The sequence below is a fragment of the Eufriesea mexicana genome, unplaced genomic scaffold (assembly GCF_001483705.2).
Source record: "Eufriesea mexicana isolate 0111107269 unplaced genomic scaffold, ASM148370v2 scaffold2716, whole genome shotgun sequence".
NCBI lineage: Eukaryota > Metazoa > Arthropoda > Insecta > Hymenoptera > Apidae > Eufriesea > Eufriesea mexicana.
Window position 1 is genome coordinate 326,536 of NW_016910782.1, and position 20,055 is coordinate 346,590.

A 20,055-nucleotide genomic window follows, 5' to 3' on the forward strand; every position below is an offset into this window, starting at 1 on the left:
CTTTCGCGCTCGCGTTCCTCTCCGTGCAAGAAGAAGAAAGTCCATTAAGCCTTACTCGCGAGTCCAGATGCAATAAGCAGACGTTTTCACCGTTGATAAGGTTAAGTGCGACCGCGATCGTGCCTAATCTATTTCTTATCTAATAGGGGAATGAAACAGCTGGAATACCTTTATCTCTAACAACAGGAGTACGCCATTTGATAATCTTATGTTTATCATCTCTCTGCTACTTTTTCTATGCTTTCATTCCCTTTATCGTTTTGGATAGATATCCCTGCATTGTGTTCGATTATTATTGGAAGCTAGGAATCGTTACGTAGTTATTAACGCGTTATTGTGGATATTAGGAAGTATTGTTTGAAGTAATAATTATAATTGTGTACTACTGCGTAGTTACTTAACCCTTTCACTACGACAGACTTTGAAACGCACCAGTCGTACCACACGGGTAGGAATTCATTTACAATGTCCGCCGAGAACGGCAAAATTTTGGGTAGAGGTGCGCCCTCCGTGTCAGAAAAGTAAACTGTGTTGAGCGGTTATATGCGCCCTCCGTGTCACAAAAGCAAACTGTGTTGAGCGCTTATATGCGCCCACAGTAGCCAAGGGGTTAATACTTAACCTATCACGCGTGATCAAATGAGCGTTTTTTAAAATTTCCTTTATCCCTAACAACAGGATTACGCCATTCGGTAATGTTATGTTTATCATTTTTCTCCTAGTTTTTCCATGCTTTTATTCCCTTTATCGTTTCGGATAGATATCCTTGCACTGTGTTCGGTTATTACTGAAACTAGGAATCGTTATGTAGTTATTAACGCGTTATTGCGGATATTGGGAAGTATTATTTGAAATAATAATTATAACGATTGTGTACTTCTGCGTAGTTACTTAACACTTAACCTACAACGTGTGGTCAAATGAGCGTTTTTTAAAATTTCGATTTGAATTTGCTGTACACTGCGTTATGGACACCAGATTTCGATTGTCCATTATGACATTTGCGCCCATAATTATGAAAGTGGTTTAAGTTACATATTTTTTGATTCGGGATATTTAATGGATTATATTTGAATAAATTAAAAAATATTTTTATGTCACGCAACATTTTAATTTAGAATTTTATTAGTCTTGATTAATGGAAACTTATTATGAATGTGAAATTTTGTGCGAATCTCATACGAAAATGTTGTTTTCAAAGTTTGGATTGATTTAGGCCATTTTCAAACTTAACTAAATGACCTGTAAATGAGTTAAAGCAATAAAAGCTACGAGTTTATTTGAAACAATAATTTTAATGAAATAATTCATGAACATTTATTAATTATTTTTGAAAAGTAATCCATTTTTATGAGTTTTGAGATTCTTAAAATGTTCCTGAAAAATTGGAGGGATATAGGGTAGTAAACACATAATATCTTTATGCTTTTCTTCCGTTACTGGTCTAGTTGTGGTGTATAATGGAATTAATTTAATATTTCCGTATATTCGAATAATTAACATATTCACATAATAAGTACGTTGTCATTAACTTACCTGAAACGTTATCTGTTGACATAGTGGTAAAATATATAAATTATTTTTCTGCGATAATTACTTCGGAGGAGCCTAACTGAATTAATGCATTTTTAAAATAAAACCAATTGAATTCCATATAATGGCAAAATGGCTAACACGATGTAACGGTTCGTTTTTCACAAATTCACAAGGGTGAATTTGCATTTCTCATTCAAAGAATGTATCATTATACGTCAAAGAATGTGTTACCATTATATGTTATATTATCATTATCGTCGTTGGCTTATTTGTAATAACTGATAAACTCAATTTTTTTAATTTTTTTTACTTAGACCAGTTTCATAATTAACATGTTCATTTCTGACAATATCGTGAAAATTACATTGAATTAATTTAGTTTAAAATAATGTCACGTGAAATAATTGATAAATTCATTTTTTTTTAAATTTTTACTTGGACCACTTTCATAATTATGGGTACATGTGATTAATATAGCTTCGAAAAGGAAGTATTTTAATATTTTCCCCAATTTGTGCTGATTAATTACCGAGATGTTTGAATATTTTCAGGTGAATCGAATAGACCGTCGAAGTGGATATTTTAAATAATAATTCTTAGGATTAGTAAGTACGATAATAGAATATTATTTCAAAAAATATGTAAAATGAAAAATGGAATTAAAAATTTATTATTAACATTTAATTCGCTTCCAATTATGTATAAACTCATAAAATTATATTCTGAATACATTAATCTAGAAATTTAAAAATACTGCTTAGAAATTTTGTATATCGAAACTGCATAATTTTTAAAAGATTTGAAAAATCGAAACGAACATAGAGCTATGTTCTTTACATTATCTATCATTTTGTTTTCAGAATAGAATAATCTTGCATTCTGAGAAGTGTCAGACAAGCTTTTTTAAAAAATAAACAGAAAGTGTATCACGCACGTATTCAATTCGCATACCTATTTCTAAGCATGGTTAAAATCAATTATTACCCGTGTTCAAGCATCCGAACTTTTCTCTACTTCCCAATTCAGCAAAACCTTGATTAACCGGTTTAATCGGGACCGGGGCATGCCGTTTAAATTAAAGCCTACCGGGTAATCGAGACTAGGAGCTAAATGATAAATGTAGGAATATATTGGACGTTGTTGAATTGCAAAATAGGTATTTACATACATGCATATTTTGCTCGCTTTCTATCCGTGTAATCATTTTATCTGTTCATGTATAAAATTTTGGTGTATTAATTTTCTATTTAAATATCCTTGCTGAAACGTGATTTTTAAATTAAGATAGATAACAATATGTTATACTGATATATACAATTAGTCACTATCTGACTAATGATTAGAAACAATTAGTCACGATGTTTATCGTTTTCAATAGATTATTTATTTATAGAGATAAGTATATGTTTTATTAATTGTTCAATTCAATTGATATAAATGGAAAAATAATTTTCTAAGATAATATTGTGGTATCGCAGGATGGGTGCATGGGAAAGTGTGATTGGGAAAGAGAGAATAGGTATGAAAGAGGAGAATAGGTATGAAGAGGAGGAGGAGTGTATGGTTTTAAATAGTTTTAAATAAATGCAAGGGCGTGAAGTTCGCAGTTCGTAGTAGAGTTGTCAGAAGAGAGTTGTGAAGAAAGATGTTGTTAGTCGTCTAGTTGTGTTTTAGTTGTAACAGTTGTAATTGTGTTGTAATCTTAAGTTGTAGTAGTAATAGTAGTAGTTGTTATAAATTCGTAGCCTAATCGTCACTGCACAGTGTTAATTTAATCCATTATTATTTGTTATTTAATAAATAGAGAGTATATTATTTTACCACCTATCCATGTCTCTACAATATTAAATAATTAAATAAATAATATCGTTTTTGCATTTTTATTCACATTTCAAAAATCGATATTATTTATTTGATTACCCAACATTGTTCACTTGCAAGTAAGAAAAATATATTTATAAAATTATTTTTATATTATTATAAAATTATAAAATATGATTAATATAAAATATATTTATGGAAGTTTTGGAAGGGAGGGGTTATGGCGGAAATGAAGAACTAAATTGTACAAATTGGGTTTTAATATTTTTGTGATCGAATGTACTTGTGATATATTTCACATTAGGAAATAATATCGATTTCGTATTGAAAATTTTAACTAAAGAATTCAGTAAGAATGATTAGTATTCGTGTGACTGGTCTTGATTCTATTTTAACACTACTTGTTCTCTATGCTAAATTTAAATTTAACCATTGGACGGAGAGCTGTGAATAGTAATTGGGTCAATTCTGATCCATTTACCGTGGAATTTTATTCTTTAAGAAATTATAGTCAATTTTATACGAGCAATATATTTATTTATCACAATTATTGCACCTTCGTTGCAAATTTATGTAAGCTACGAAATTTCGAAAATTATCAAATTATTAATAGATTCAAAAATTGTAGAAATTAAATTGTATAATAAAAGCTTTGTAAATATAAAATTTTATATCTTTTTATAATTATATATATATACATAAACATCATGAAAACTATATTGCGTAACAGGAAGTATGGAAACTACGAAAGTACTAAAATAATACTAGGTGATGGTAATTTAAAAGAATCAAATCGAAGCATCAGAGTATATTGCGTAGAAATGCTAAAAATAGAATCCTTTGTTTCACCCAATTATAACCGTTGACTCAATCATTATCGAAGAAAGATTCAAACTACATTCTCATTTTATGAAATATCCTACGCAACATTGATTAATACAAAAGTAGGAATTCTGTCAAAATTTTAACTGCTCTTATATAATAATTGTCTATCAATCATAAAATTAACAATAAATCAAATAATAAAAGGAATAAAATTATATATACAACATACAGCTATATACATTGAAACATATATATTTCTAACTACATATATTAATAATGATGAAATAAAAGTTTCAAAATTTAAGAAAAGATTACGATTTTTAACAAAAAATAAAAAAAAGCAAAATATTATCTAAATTAATACATAAGATTATGTACCTTTTAATTAAAATTATATCTAATAAGAAGTAAATAAAACCTACATAAAATATATACAGTATTTCCATATTACTCATTAATTTACTTCTTGTTATATTTATTATAATAATTATTTATTTTCCGCATAATTCTTTATTTCCAAATTAATAGCTTTACTTTTTTTTAAAAATATTTAATTATTTCGATAAACCCTCAAGAAAGCAATTTCCCATTACAACGTAAGGGACAATATTCAGAAATTACACGATTACTATGGATACTACACTTGGACGCGTAACGATAAATAAATGCAAATTTTTATCTTGGAAGCATTCATATTCATATCATAGCCACGCTTTCACGAACCCTCCCAGGGAACTATCAATTTCCACGAAAGCTCCTATCAAGTTCCAAGCAAGCAATAAAAAGCTCGGAGAAAAACGCGTGGAGCGATAGGGCTAATGTTCGGCGAGCAGATGATGGCGGCCAGCCATGAATCAGGACGTATCGAGAGAGCTGGCCTATCCTCGAAAAAGGCTTATGCCCGTGAGTCCTTCTACTAATGTATACGAACGTTTCGCCCCGAGCGGCGATCGCTGAAAGAGCAAGAGACGCGGGAACGAGCTGAAACACAAAACCAGTAAGCATTGACCTGGCCAGAATGCTGCCTTATTGGTGCATAAGGCTGGCCCCCACGAAGCTTATTTTACGATACCGCCTTGCGAACAGACACACTCACGTCTCTCTCCGCGTTCGTGCCTTATACGTATTAAACGCGACGCGGATAATTGGTTCGCCGTTTGTAAGCAACCTCGATATCAAGTCAGCGTTAAGATTCCCCGGTGTTCGGTTCCACGTATCCCTTCGAGGAATGCTCGACAAAAGTTTCGTTATGTTCGTAATAAATCTGCGTTGTGACACATGCTTCTCGGTATCGTATTTAGGGAATTAATACTGAGAAAAGAAAGCTCGGAGAGGGGTTAATTAGTAGAAAATGCCTCAAAGTTTGACGAGGACGTTAGATAGTTAGGTTAGGTTGGACACGAGGTATTAACACTAGGTTTACGGACGCTATCTGCATACCTATTTCTACGTATTTGACACCTGTAAATTTGACAAGTAAAGGAAACCACGTGTCTTTTTTTTAACGATTAGTTTAATTTAAAAAGAATTACAATATTAACAGTCTTAATATAAGTTAACTAAATCTATTACCATCGTATAATTGGAGCAACCCATCCGTCAAATTGACGGGCTAAATCTAATGTTAATTCGATATAAGTGTTTGAATGTGGACGATGTCTTTGTTATATTAACATATTTTGTACGATAAAATTTATGGTGTTTCGGAAGCTTAGTTATTCCTGTGAACAATGCCTATTATAAGAAGTGTATAAAAAGCGTTGTAAATAAATAGTAATCATTCAAAGTCAACAATAGGCTCACTGTGTATTGAACAGACTGTACATTGTATGATTTCCAGAAGTTTTTGAGGTTAACTGACGTATGCAAATTTTACATATGACATTCTCAGTTGGAATGTGAGGTAACCAAAAAATTTCGATTTTTGATAATAAATTATTCAAATATGAATAAAATTACATCACTGCTTTTGAAATATCGAATGGAAAGCTGTATTGCTGGAGATTAACCTTTTGCACTCGAAAGGCGACCCCCAGTCGCCATTTAATTAAATTAAAGTAAAGATCAACATTAATTTACATACTGAATTTAAAATAACGTAAACGTAAATAATTCTACGTGTTAATTTATATATTCCTTTATTTCTATTTCAAAAAATATTGTCGCCTTTATAACAGAAAATTTTCGAAATCCTGTTTTCCTCTATCGAGTGCAAAGGGTCAATCCCATCTAATCAATAATTCTATCATAGAATTAATGTGTTATTAATATAAATGTAATATAAAATTAAAATATAGATCAACATTAATTGACATACTGAATTTAAAATACTTTAAACGTAAATAATTCTACGTGTTAATTTATGTACTATTCCTTTTTTTCTATTTCAAAAAATATTGTCGTCCTTATAACAGAAAATTTTCGAAATTCTGTTTTCCTCTATCGAGTGCAAAGAATTAATCCTTTCTGTAATTCTGTCATAGAATTATTGTGTTATTAATATAAACGTAATATAAAAATAAAAATATAATTGAAGAATGATAATATATACGTAAGAAAGCACGTGTTAATATTTTCTGCTGTTATTGCAGAGTATCAACGCATTTTGCACTGTAATACAGGTCGTTAGTGAACACTGTCAATTGACTGACGTTCGTCAGCCACTAGCTGGAGCCACTGCAGCCGTCACGTGCCTTACACTGTTTATCTGTACTGACTCGTCTCGTTGAACGTATTAATCCCAGATGTGATTATTTTATGTACATTCTTTTCATAGTTTTCTTTAAGTCCAGTGTACCATATCAATTTTATAAATTATGAACGGTCCCGGAAAAATTAGTACTTAGTTAATTATTTGTGACAAAGAAGTGTAAAAGAAAATTTTTATTTCTGTTTTATTCACAAATACTTTTACATACCTGGATAATAACACTTCGGGCTTTATAACTGATTAATATTTCTTGATAATTTTTCAATTCTACAGTTATTAAATGCTTCGAGCAATTGTTATAGTATTAAATATAATTGAGTTAAGAATATAAATAATTGCATATTATTACATTAATTAAAATTGCTTCGTATTGAGATAGTCTTTATTTGATCTGAGAATGATTAAATTCATTACAAATTTGTTGCATAAAAGTTTCACTGTACGAGAAACATAACAATACAAGGTATAAAGAAAATTTATTTATTGTTTCTAATAATTTCCACTGAAAATCATTTATAGCATGTTATGAGATAATTACTTTTTTATGTTGTGAGATAAAGACTATCAAGATAATTTAGCACTGTTTAAATTTTATAATTTTTTAATTGCAGAAAATAAATTCAAAATTTCTTTCCTCATAAAAATGCTGTACAATAGGAAACTGGATAGAGTATTTTATTTTATGCTATATACTATTGTAATCATCTAGCATTTCTTGAGGAAAATCTTTCAAATAAATTCCACGTGTTGTAATAATTATTGTCTGCTGTCGTTCTTCGAACAACCGATTACCATTATGTTACGTTGAAATAATGATTCTTGGGAATTTTCCTCTATTGAGAAAGGAAATACATTGAAATAAATAGAAAATAGAAAATAAGGAAGAAAAGTAATACAATCAAATGGAGAATTATTCTTGTAGTTACAAATGTATACATTTTTCTAATTTAATCCATGGAAGAGATTTTATCACGCTTTCACTAGACGATGAAATTGTTACAGAATTAGAGCTATTTGTTATGACTATTCAATTGTGTATATATTAATATTAATGATTTAATTACTTGTGTAATAGGTACTTCTTTATCTTTTTATCTACATTAGATTATATATATAATTTAATATAATCTATATAATATAATCAAATAAATTAGTATTAATATTTCTATTGATGTCTTTGTCAGTACTTAGAATATATTATATTAAATCTATATAATATTATGTCTATATAATATAATATATTCTAAGTACTGACAAAGACACCAATAGAAATATTAATACTAATAGAAAAATCAATAGAAACAATCATGATTAATCATAATTATTAATGAAATTACAAAGAGAAAATTAAAGATAATACTGATAAAAATGCTAGTAAAATATCAACAATAATCCAATAATGAAAGTGTCAGAAAAATACCAATAATTTAAATACTATAAAAGTAAATAAAACAATAATAAAAATCCCAATGAAATGACCTCCAATATACTAACAAAGTCATCTAGTTACTTAGATAGTCAGTTAAAATGCTAGCAAACACTAATAAATTATTAATAAAATTACAAAGAAAAAATTAAAAATACTAATATGAATCTTATTAAATATTAACAATAATACTATAAAATACAATAATAAAAGTGGGAAAGAAAAATACTAATAATGAAACACTACAAAAGCATAAATAAAACAATAATAAAGATCTCAATGAAATGACTTCCAGAATACTAACAAAGTTAACCCTTTGCACTCGAGATGTGACTCTCAGTCACCGTTTGTTTTAATGCTATAATTTAAATAATGAACGATAATAATTATATTAAGAACATCGAAACAAAATTATTCTGTTCGTTTCTCACGCAAATTCACCATTTCCTTTTTTTAATTTTAGCACAAAGAGTATCAGTGACTTATAAAAATCTAAGAAGAGCTTCGAATTGTATCTTCACAACGAGGAAATCTTCGAGTCGAAAGGGTTAATTAGTTAACTAACCGAAGTTACACTAAAAATACTTACAAACACTAATTAACTTACAAAGTCCTGCCTAATCCACGCCAAATGATATAACCACGTCGAACTATTAACTCTCGTGATTAATTCCTTCGCGCACCCAACACGCGCAAGGAGCATCCACGTCTGTATCTATAATCTATAATAACCAACTTGACTCGCTGCACTTCTTACGCGTTGTAATTAACCGCTCCAATTTAGTAGCCGGCAACCGTAAAGAACTTGTTACGTCCACGTGCTCGGCTTTCTACTCGTAGCATCATTTTCACCAGCCCCGTCGCCAACAATTCCCAACATTCTTCCACGTTCGATACGTCCATGCGCCTGCAAAAGGCCCTTCCCTTTTATCATTTATTCCTGTTCCCCGATCGACCAACGACGCATACCTAACCCTACTTTCCTCCTTACGTAAGCCAACAACACTCGATCTTCGCGGACGAGTTACATCGGATTATGTTAATGTTAAACTGGATTTGTATTCCCGCGAATCGATGTCACGAGTCTATGAATGGCACCACTCGTGCATTGATAGAGTCCAACTGAGGTGAGGCACCCTAGTCTCGTTGAAGTGCAGCTCCTGACTATTGTGCAGGTAAAGTAGTAACATGGATAGTCCGTTCAATTTGTCTGGTTCTATTCTTGGTACTTTTGAAATCTCTATTTTTGACGTAATAGCAGTGTAGGCTAGGTCAGTGATCCATTTGTGTCATGCTAAATAGCTAATACTGATCACGTGTCTGCAATAGTGCTTTGTAGCTGTAACTCATTTGGTTTTTAATTATGTTCACTTTCTTCGTTACAGGATGCAATTTCACTCATTCACAGAGTTTTCCAAACTTACTTTGCATTTTTTCTTTTCAAAATTGTTCACCTTTTTGAATTTTTAAGATCACTTTGATTGGCTTTGATTTTTGTCTTGGTTTTGGTTTGATGCTCTTGAAATCTGTACTTTTGATATATGTACATAGTAGTAAGGTAGGTTAGTACTCCTGTCATGTTATGTTAAATGGTTAATATCTATTCTATGTCTACGATGATGTATTGTTGCTTCATTTCATTTTCGATAGAGCTTGTTAACCCATTCATAGGTCAAAGTGATTACCTCTATTTTTCTAATCTTTTTTAATTTTATCGTCAAGGTACTTGACTGCTTAATTCTCTATATTAATTATTCTAATTACGTTTTATATTAATTATTTTAATTATACTCCGTATTAATTATATTGATATATTACGTACATTATGTATAATATATTTGATATTAATTATATTAATTAATTGCTTTATTCTCTACATACTAATTTCCTATATTTAAAATAAATGTCTACTTTTTGTTTTCTGCAGTCAATCGATTTGGCAGATTCGCATAATTATGTCCGTAGACGCGACACTTCTAGGTAATTACGAAAATTCGCGTGATCTATAGTTATGACTGTGCTAAAGGAGGTGAGCCTATTACACTATGGCTATTTTGGTCCATAATCCTTCCGTATGCATACTGTTGAACTGCACGTAATATATATCTTTAGGTTCTTAACCTAAAGGCATATTCTGACATAGTAATTGCATTCTGACATAGTGGTAGTTTATTGCTCTATCCCATTTGGTCTCCACGGTTTCTATGCACTCTCTTCGTCATACGATACAATATAAATCTATTTGTAGATATGACACAATAAGTCAATAATGAAAATTCAATGATACATTCAATAATGCGTTAGTTATGTGCTGTTATATTCAGTAATATACATCAGGCATTCACAAACCAAAGTATTATCTCCAATTTTAGAACTTTTTAAAATTACACTGTCAAAATGCTTGTTTCTTAATTAACTATTTATATTTAAAATAAACGTCCGATTTTCAGTCAAATGAACGACATGTTTGATAAAAATATATCCAGTATTAGCAAATAAAATTAATTATTAGACGAATGATAGCTATTACGTCAAATTCCGATTACTAAATTTTCATCGTTATAACTACGAAAGATTATAAATCAATAATTTTGAAAATTAGTTACGTATTTATCAGGATAACAATCAAGCATTATATTCAATAATAATCTTCAGGCATTCAGAAACCAAAGCAATTATCTCCAACTTTTGAACTTTTTAAAATTACACTGTCAAAATACTTGTTTCTTAATTAACCATTCATATTTAAAATAAACGTCCGATTTTCAGTCAAATGAACGACATATTTGATAAAAATATATCCAGTATTAGTCAATAAAATTAATTATTATCAAATTCTTATTACTAAATTTTCATCGATATAAGTACAAAAGATTATAAATCAATAATTTTGAAAATTAGTTACGTATTTATGAGGATAACAATCAAGCATTTGACAATGCTACTTTCAATCGTTTTATTTTTATCTGATGCTACATTTAGACAAATGTTCCTTATTAAATAGACGTAACGTTTCCTGTCAATAATGAAAATCAACGTGACCAGTCTTTTCAATCGTGTTAGAAGATGGACCTATTTCATTAATCCTAATCAGGCCCGTATTTCTTTCGTGTGCAAACTCTTGAGCTTTGCACAGTAGCAGATAGACGGAGCAAGCTACTGAAAGTGGATCAGGCTGCTTGATGAGAGTGGGAAATGTCTGTTCCCTGTTTGCTCGTCCCTCTAATTTGCACTGTGTGCACTAGCTGAATTATGGTGTGATGGAATCGTCGAGGAGTCTCGTAACCCGGAAACTTGGTTCTCGTTGTCGTCGAATTGTTCTTTGTTTATAGAGTTGTTGTTCCTTGTTTGGTTGGCCGATTGGTAATATCGGGTAATCGGTTGGCTTTTCTGGCATGTTCGCTTACGAAACGTGTATCCGTGATAAGATCGTATGCAGAAGTTTCTCGCAGGGAAACACGAGGCTGGTATATTCATTAGGGTTAATGAAGCATCTTAATTAATCTGGAACACCTTATGTAAGAGTAGACGCAGTTGCGTTAGAGCGTTATAGAGATGGGCATCGTCCGTCTTCCTGGTCTTGCGTTTCCTTGCAACAAGACTATTCTGACAGGAAGAAAATTCTGCGATAGCTAAGAAGCTGTTCGAATATATTTAAATACGAACGCTTTTGCATTCCTTTGAATCTATAATTCTATACTCTGCGATAACTTCGATAAAAATGAAATAAAAATTTCTCTACCTTCCTGTACTTTGCAGCAATTTCGATAGTAAATTACCGATTTTTCTTTCTATTTTTCAATTTGTAAAGTTGATCGGTATCATATTTGAATAGTTAATTACGGTCTTTCGATTCTGCGAATCGAGGGGACACATGGACGTTGGGAATTACCATAACTAGTAACATTTTCACGCACGTTATGCTACATGCTCTTAAAAAAAGACCTTGGAAGCGGTTTAAAATAAAACATAGAAAGCGGCAAGTACTGAAAATAAACCTTCAAAGAGGAAAATATTCACAGAACTGGTTTTCTTGAACTTTAAGCAGGTTGTACGTACTATGCTATCTGAAAGTGATATAACTTCGATATTAAATGGTTCCGCCCTCAAATCGCCTTTGGTGATCGAATATTTTTTATGATCATCGACTTTCAAATTCTTTCGAATATAATCCAATGTGCTTTCATGAAAGGTACTCTAGCTTTTAGATTTAAAGATTATAATTCTATTGTAAGAATTATTATAAGAATTATATATTATATAAAAATTCTTATTATAGAAATAATAAAAATTTTATCGTGGTCAACATTTGAACAAATATTCGAGGGAAGTATATTAAAGTATTTATAACTTTATATGTTATAATTGTACCACAATTACTTTACAATTAAACTTCATTTACTTGTGATTAAGTTCAGATTATAGTTTAAGGTGTTAGAGTAGTATACATGGTCTGACGCAGTCATCTATATCTAATACAAAAATTATTTTATTTCAAAGAACAAGTGGAAATATTGGATGCATAAGCTATTTGGTTTTGAAGAAGCATAATTTTTTACTGGGGATACAACTTTTTGCAGATGGATTGCAAATTCCTTTGTTAGAATTGGAAGAAATTAAGCTGAGGATACTATCAGTATTAATTACTAATACTGAATTTATTATTTTATTAATAATTACTAATACTGAATTTATTATTTTATTAATAATTTCCAATGTTAAATTTATTAATATTAATTGTCGATATTAAATATTAAAAAATTAAGAATCGAATTATTAACATTAAATGAGAAAATATTCGCATTATCGAATTACTATTAAATTTTTAAATATTCGATATAATAATATTAAAAGTTGTTAAGATTATAAGATAACGGATAGTAACAGTAATATTGGTTACGTTTATATTATAAATATTAATCACACTATCCGCATTCCTTCTAATTAAACCTCCGGTTCATAGTACACCGACGACAGTGTAAAAATTATACTTTCAATATTAATTAAAAGGAGAATCTTTTTGCTATTTACTCGAACAACTTTATAGCCTTCGTTTGAGATCTCGAATGTAAGATAGTACTCACGTGTAACATCTTTTAGCAGGTCCCCCTTGCATTGTTCGATTAAAGCATTTGATATCGTCACGCCGTGGCTATTAATTCAGGCGTGTCAGCTAATTATGTAGAACCGACACTAAATTTCTTCGTTTCCTTTAGCGGTCATTGGAACGAGCGTGGAATTCGACCGTCTCGTGACATGTTGTAATTTCAAGCACTTTGTACTTGTTTCTACATAATTTGCATTTTTCCGTCGCTGTTTCCTTTGCGATCGTATCGGATCAATCGTTTAACATGTTTCAGTTTTTTCCGCGTAAATTTCATATACACAGCGTTCATAATGCACAATTTTATTATTTTACGTCCAAATGGAATAATAATTTTATATTAGACTGTACAAATGTGCATTAAATTGTGTACGAACTTATTTAGCTTGGAATTCAAAAGCAGTTAAATAAATAAATAAAATAAATAATTAATTCGAAACTAACAATTAAATTAAATTTATTTAGTTCATAAACTAACAATTTATTTAATATAATATATAATTTACAGTGACTTTAAAAACTGGAGAGGATGATTATTTTGTTAATTTTAATATTAAAATTTTTCATAACCTTTTTTCACTTTCTTTGATAAATTCATTAATGTTATTGTTGTGATTTTCTTTAAAAATTTATTATATTTATTATGATATTCTAAACGTTTTCATATATATAGGGTGTCTCAAAATTCACGCAAGAAGTAATTTTGAAAGAAAACAAACAAACCTTCGTTATTTTTAAAATATTACCCAATAATGAAGATGCGAATTTCTTTCGTGTAGCGCTCCATTTTTAATAATCTTGAACTACCAACTGTCACGCTGTCTTGTTTTTCGTTGGCAACATTTTACTACACAAATGACGAAAAATTCTAATTTTTCGTGAATTTTGGGACACCCTTTAATATATTTCTCAACATTTACTATTACATAGTTCACTGACTATTTCAAGGTTATCAACTAAATTTAGTATAACACGTTTGGAAATAAAATAACATAAACAACAGGTAAGGACATGAAAATTACAACAAACTGTAAACATGTTCTTAAAAGGCACGATAGTGACGTAATGGTTCAATGATAACTTGGTAATTATTCAAATGCGATTGTTGGACAGTGAGTTAACCTAACCTCACTTCTCGTTAGAAATATAACCTGCCTCAGGTGCTAGAGTTTTATTCCATGAATCGTTTTAACGCAAGAGTAAATGCACGCTGTTACTGATTAATTTATTCGAAAATTTGCTCATCGATTATTAAAACTAATTAGATTCTCTTCGCATGGGTGTAACTATCTAGTGAATGCTGGAATGAAAGTTGGCGCGTTGACATAGTTGCAAGGATAGAATGATCGAGAAGTGAAAAGAAAATGATTCGAGTGTAAGAAGAATGATTACAGTAAAAATAAATTTATCATATAATAATTTATGACGTCTTAATTTCATTGGAATCGAACGTTTTCTTCTCTTCGCGAATAGATATTACAGGATTCTTTCGAATCGAAGTTGCCACTTAAATTTCTACTTTCCCTTGTCTGACATATATGGCACAAAATGTTTACTAAATGCAAATTCTGACAGAAATAAGTCCAAACTTATTTTGCTTTCAAATACATTTCACATCATAGTTATTTATTTATGTTATAAATAAAGGTACCTCAAACAAATTATTCTATACTCGATTCGAAATACGAAAAGAAGACTTATAACTTTAATATTTAAAAATTCTCACATCGTTAAATATATTTTATATTTCGATACTGTTATACGTTCAGTTGTTTACTCATACACATCAGACATGTCTAATATCAAATTACTAGGATCGATATAAAAATTGAATTTTAAATTTATTCCCACGTACAACATAGTCAATGATATTTTACACCGTCGGTATTTCCACGAAAGAAATGTTACCTTCGTCGAATTTCACCTCGGAATACGTTACTGTTCATCTCGCGTATACACGTATAAAGGCAGCAAAAAGTGCTGGCGCTGTGGGCTGAAGGATTCAGCATAAATATCAGTTTCATAAGACTTAAAGTACCGGGTACTGTAAGAATGGCACGACCAAACAGTGGCTCTGTAAATCTTGGTGTCATCTGATGTCTAATCTCAAGCAATCTTATCCCATCTTGCTCGTGGTACACACAGCTCATTTCCTTAAGTACCCTTCAGTACGTGCACCATGCCTTCGTGACAGACTTGCGAGTAGTTGTGCACGAATGCACCAGTAGCATCGACCTTTAAAAGATATCGACCTTACGTTACTTGTGTGGTCAACAAGCCTGATGAAGTAGCACTTGTTTACAGACGTAAAGAAGTAAAATAATAAATTTCCCTCTACAGGGTTATCCAAAATGATGTGATCGGTTTGTAAATATTTATCGTAATTGGAATTTGGAATCAAATGAATGGAAAACGAAGTTAAAGGGGAGTTTACATATTAATCAGAATAATTCTACGTCGTTGACTAGGTTATGAAATAAAATAAGAAATGTCACTCTACAGGGTTATCCAAAATGATGTGAACGGTTTCTAAATATTTATCGTAATTGGAGTTTGGAATTAAAAGAATGGGATGCGAGGTTAAAGGGGAGTTTACATATTAGTGAGAGTAATTCTACGTCGTCGACTAGGCTATGAAGTGAAATAAAAGAAAGTCATTCCACAAAGTTATCCAAAATGATGTGGACGGTTTGCAAATATTTATCTCAATTGTTTACATATTAGTGAGTATCGAGTCAGAAAGTTTGTGTATCACGTGTAATCCTGCGAACAATGACACGATAGTCGAATATAGGTTATGTTTACTGTAATGTCTGTTGATTGACTTTTATTGTGGCTTTAGTTGTACGTCCTATTCAATTTTGGATATTACATTTACGTGTTATGTATAGTAAATATAATATGTAATATAGAATATAATGATATATATAAAAGTTGATGTATAATATAGGATTATACTTTATTATAGTAAATACTTGACGACATTTTCCGTGATAGAACGACTTCAATTTTATTTAAAATTTCTTTCATCCCGTGTTAACATGATTTTGTTTTACAAGTTAAAACTATATAAAACTGTGTATACTGGTATTTCCTAAAATATCGAATTATTTGTAATTTCAATTAAGATAATGGATATTTTAAACTTTTATTAAATCTATAATTAAAAAATTGGCGAAATTTGATGGATTTTTGCAAAATAATTTTGCATAGAAATATTTGCACTATAATTTTTTAATTATTAATTTAATATTGTAGAAATTGAAAAGTTATTAATGTTGGTAGTTATTATATTATCATTATAATTTTATTATTACAAATAATCGTTCATATTAATAATATTATTAATAATATATTAGAGTACATGCAATAGATTATTCTACAACATGATGTGTAGTATATAATACAACATCATCAATTTCTTTTTAAATAATCCTGTTTTCATGGCCTTGGGAAGTTTAAATTGCTCTTTTCCTAGAATTAATTTTTCAATGTTTATAACTAAAGGCGCGTTCCGTCCTTCAGGTTATTAAAGAAAATTATTGAAGCAGAGCATTATCTTAATTAATGTTTCGTAAACGGTGGTAATTGTAATTTATTAACAGAACGTACTATTATAACGGTACCGTACTTGTTAAGGTAAGTGATATATGTATCGTGGATATAAATTTAGATTAAGTGTATAATTATAGGAACTCGTAGATGAACCTTCTATCAACATATAAACGATATGTGTCAAAGAACAAATATTTACTCGCGAAAGATGTTTTATTAGCAAAAACGTGAATGATTACCCTGGTAAATTTTTCAAATATGGCACAATTATACGTAGTTAGTCCCTATAATTTCAGTGCACCGATTTGCAATTAGGGCGATTGAAGAACGATCTGCTAAATGTTATCTATCAGAGTCGACTGGTAAATAGGTAAATTACAGTTTTACTGTTCAATTAAATTTTCTACGAAGCTTCATCGCAAATAAATTTTAATGACTGTTTAATCACTGTTTCTGGTTATTGAAATATCGAAGATAATATGTAGAAAGAAGACCTTTATTTGAAAAGAATACAAAATAGCTATTTTTATACTCAGGTATGAAATAATATTTTCATCGTATTCATATTTAATGCTTACTAAATTTAATATTTTATTTAGTATGTTATAATATTATTATGAATTTAATTATTATATTATTAATGTTATTACTGTACTTAATATTTTAAGAAATATTTTATAATATTATTATTAACATATTTAATATTTTATTATCTATAGTGTACTATTCTCTTCATATATTGCATTTTAATTCTATGTGATACTAATAAACAAAAATTAACTTTATTAGTCTAATAATATATTCTTGAAGAAGAAGAATCATTTGTGTACGAATATTTATACAAACACTATTATCTATTTACTAATATACATCGAAAGAATTACTAATTTCTTTCTTTAAATACTATTATAAAAAACTTATGATGCTTTGCTGTTACGTAATTATAGCTTAAAGATCGTAGAAATAAGATAAGTTAGTTAGTCATTTTTATTTAAAACCATATTTGATTAGCTAAACAGCTTTCACTCGAAAGATATTGAAATATTCAAATAAATAGATGAGTCATTTAAAATGAAATATCTTTTCAAAAATGAAACCTAATTGCTTTTTGTACCTATTTAAATCTATTACATGTGTCGATTGATAATAATCATTGTAATGATAACGATTATATATCAACGTCTTATAATTACTTATACGGGATTCAATTTCTTATCGTGCCATGTACAAATTTTTAAGCAAATCTTAATGATCTGTGTAATAAATAACTCCAGCTGAGATATAGGATATGCATAAAAGTCCAATTTATTATACCAGTATCCTGTATAATTGGATTTCGAACATGCACATATCTTGATATGTTCTCTCATCTCTATCAAAATAAAAAGGAACTAGTTCACGAGTAACTAGTGTACGGTCATGATAAAACAGTACATAGAAGCGTTGAAGGATACAAATAGCGTGCTGCACATTTATCGTTCAAATCTATTTACTTTCTAGGTATGAACTGTTACATTGAACGGGATATTAAAATATGCAAGTTTATTCCTTCCTACAACTTTCTTTAAATAACGTTGCTATAATAATGGTAACAGTAACGAGAAAGTGAAATTAGTTATATTATTTGGTCAACCCTTTGCACTCGACGATTTTTTGGTTAAAGAAAGAATAAGAAGAATAGGAGTTTAAAGATTCTCTGTTACAAAGCTGACGATATTTTTCTAAAACGTGAATAAGAAGTCGTATAACAATTAACACGTAGAATTATTGCAATTTTGCATTTGTGGCTAGATTAATCGACCCTACTTCCCATCTGCAACAAAAATTTTTGGAAGTATCTGTGAATTAAAATTATTAATTCCAAGTTTATTCTAATTTGAAATTAGTTCGGGGAATTTATGTTATTTAACCCTTTGCACTCGACGATTTTTTGGCTAGAGGAGAGTAGCAATTCAAAGATTCTCTACTAAAAAACTGACGATACCTTTTGAGTAATAAATAAAGAACTGTATAATAATAGAATTGTAGAATTATTTGATTTCAATACTTCGCACACTGTTACATTACCTAAAATTTGACATATAAATGAATATCGAGCTTCGAAATTTTATGAAATGGCGACTGAAGGGCACCTCTCGAGTGCAAAGTGTTGATATTATATATTTTTGGAACTTTTCTGACACTCGTATTGGCAGCTAGTTTCCTACATTCTTCTTTAACCCTTCGCACTCGAAAGGTGACCCTCAGTCGCCATTTAATCAAAACCTAATTCGATGTTAATTAATATATAAAATCTAAAATTATTCAACAATGCGTGGAATGTCGAAATAAAATAATTCTACGTCTTAATTTGCATACGATTTCTTATTTACCATTTTATAAATGTCGTCAACTCTATGGCAGAAAGTATGGCACGCTATAAGTAAACCTTTACTTCGAACATTGTTAATATAATATTAGGAGATGGAAGTTGAAACAGGTTCTTAATAATATAAATAATATAAGTATATTCGTAACGATTGATACCGATTTTGCCACAGTCCTATTGCAGATGGGTACTGAACACTGTATATTGAACACCATATATTAAGGCCCACCAACATTCACAATATATAACATATAGTAACTTTCGAGGGTTGGCAACACGTTGTGACAATTCTCCAAGGCGCGAAGTATGAATTGAATATATTTCAACAAACATTAATAATATTAATTCAATAATTCCAAGGACCTCAAATATATTAGTAAACACGTATGAACTATGTATATATTATTATAATTCTACTTTATACATATTTTTAATTTCACGTTACATATTATTTCAAAAATATGTGCATTCCACAATTTGTCACTTTTTCAACAAAATTCATGAAACATGGCTATTTTGTTGTCGAATCCTATACTATATCACTACGTAATCTAAATCTTCGCAATTCAGAATTACTTATAATATTATTTTATTCTACATTATTAAAATATTAAAATATTCAAGTTTATTCCTACCTACAATTTTTTTAAAATAATGTTGGTATAATAATAGTAGCAGTAATGAGAAAGTGAAATATATTATTATATTTT

General features: G+C 29.7%; 1 protein-coding gene across 1 annotated transcript in view; it reads right to left on the reverse strand.

Annotated features, from left to right (window-relative positions):
- LOC108550401 (echinoderm microtubule-associated protein-like 2) overlaps positions 1-20,055 on the reverse strand; it is a 122,476-nt gene that overhangs the window by 78,614 nt on the left and 23,807 nt on the right. The window lies entirely within an intron of this gene.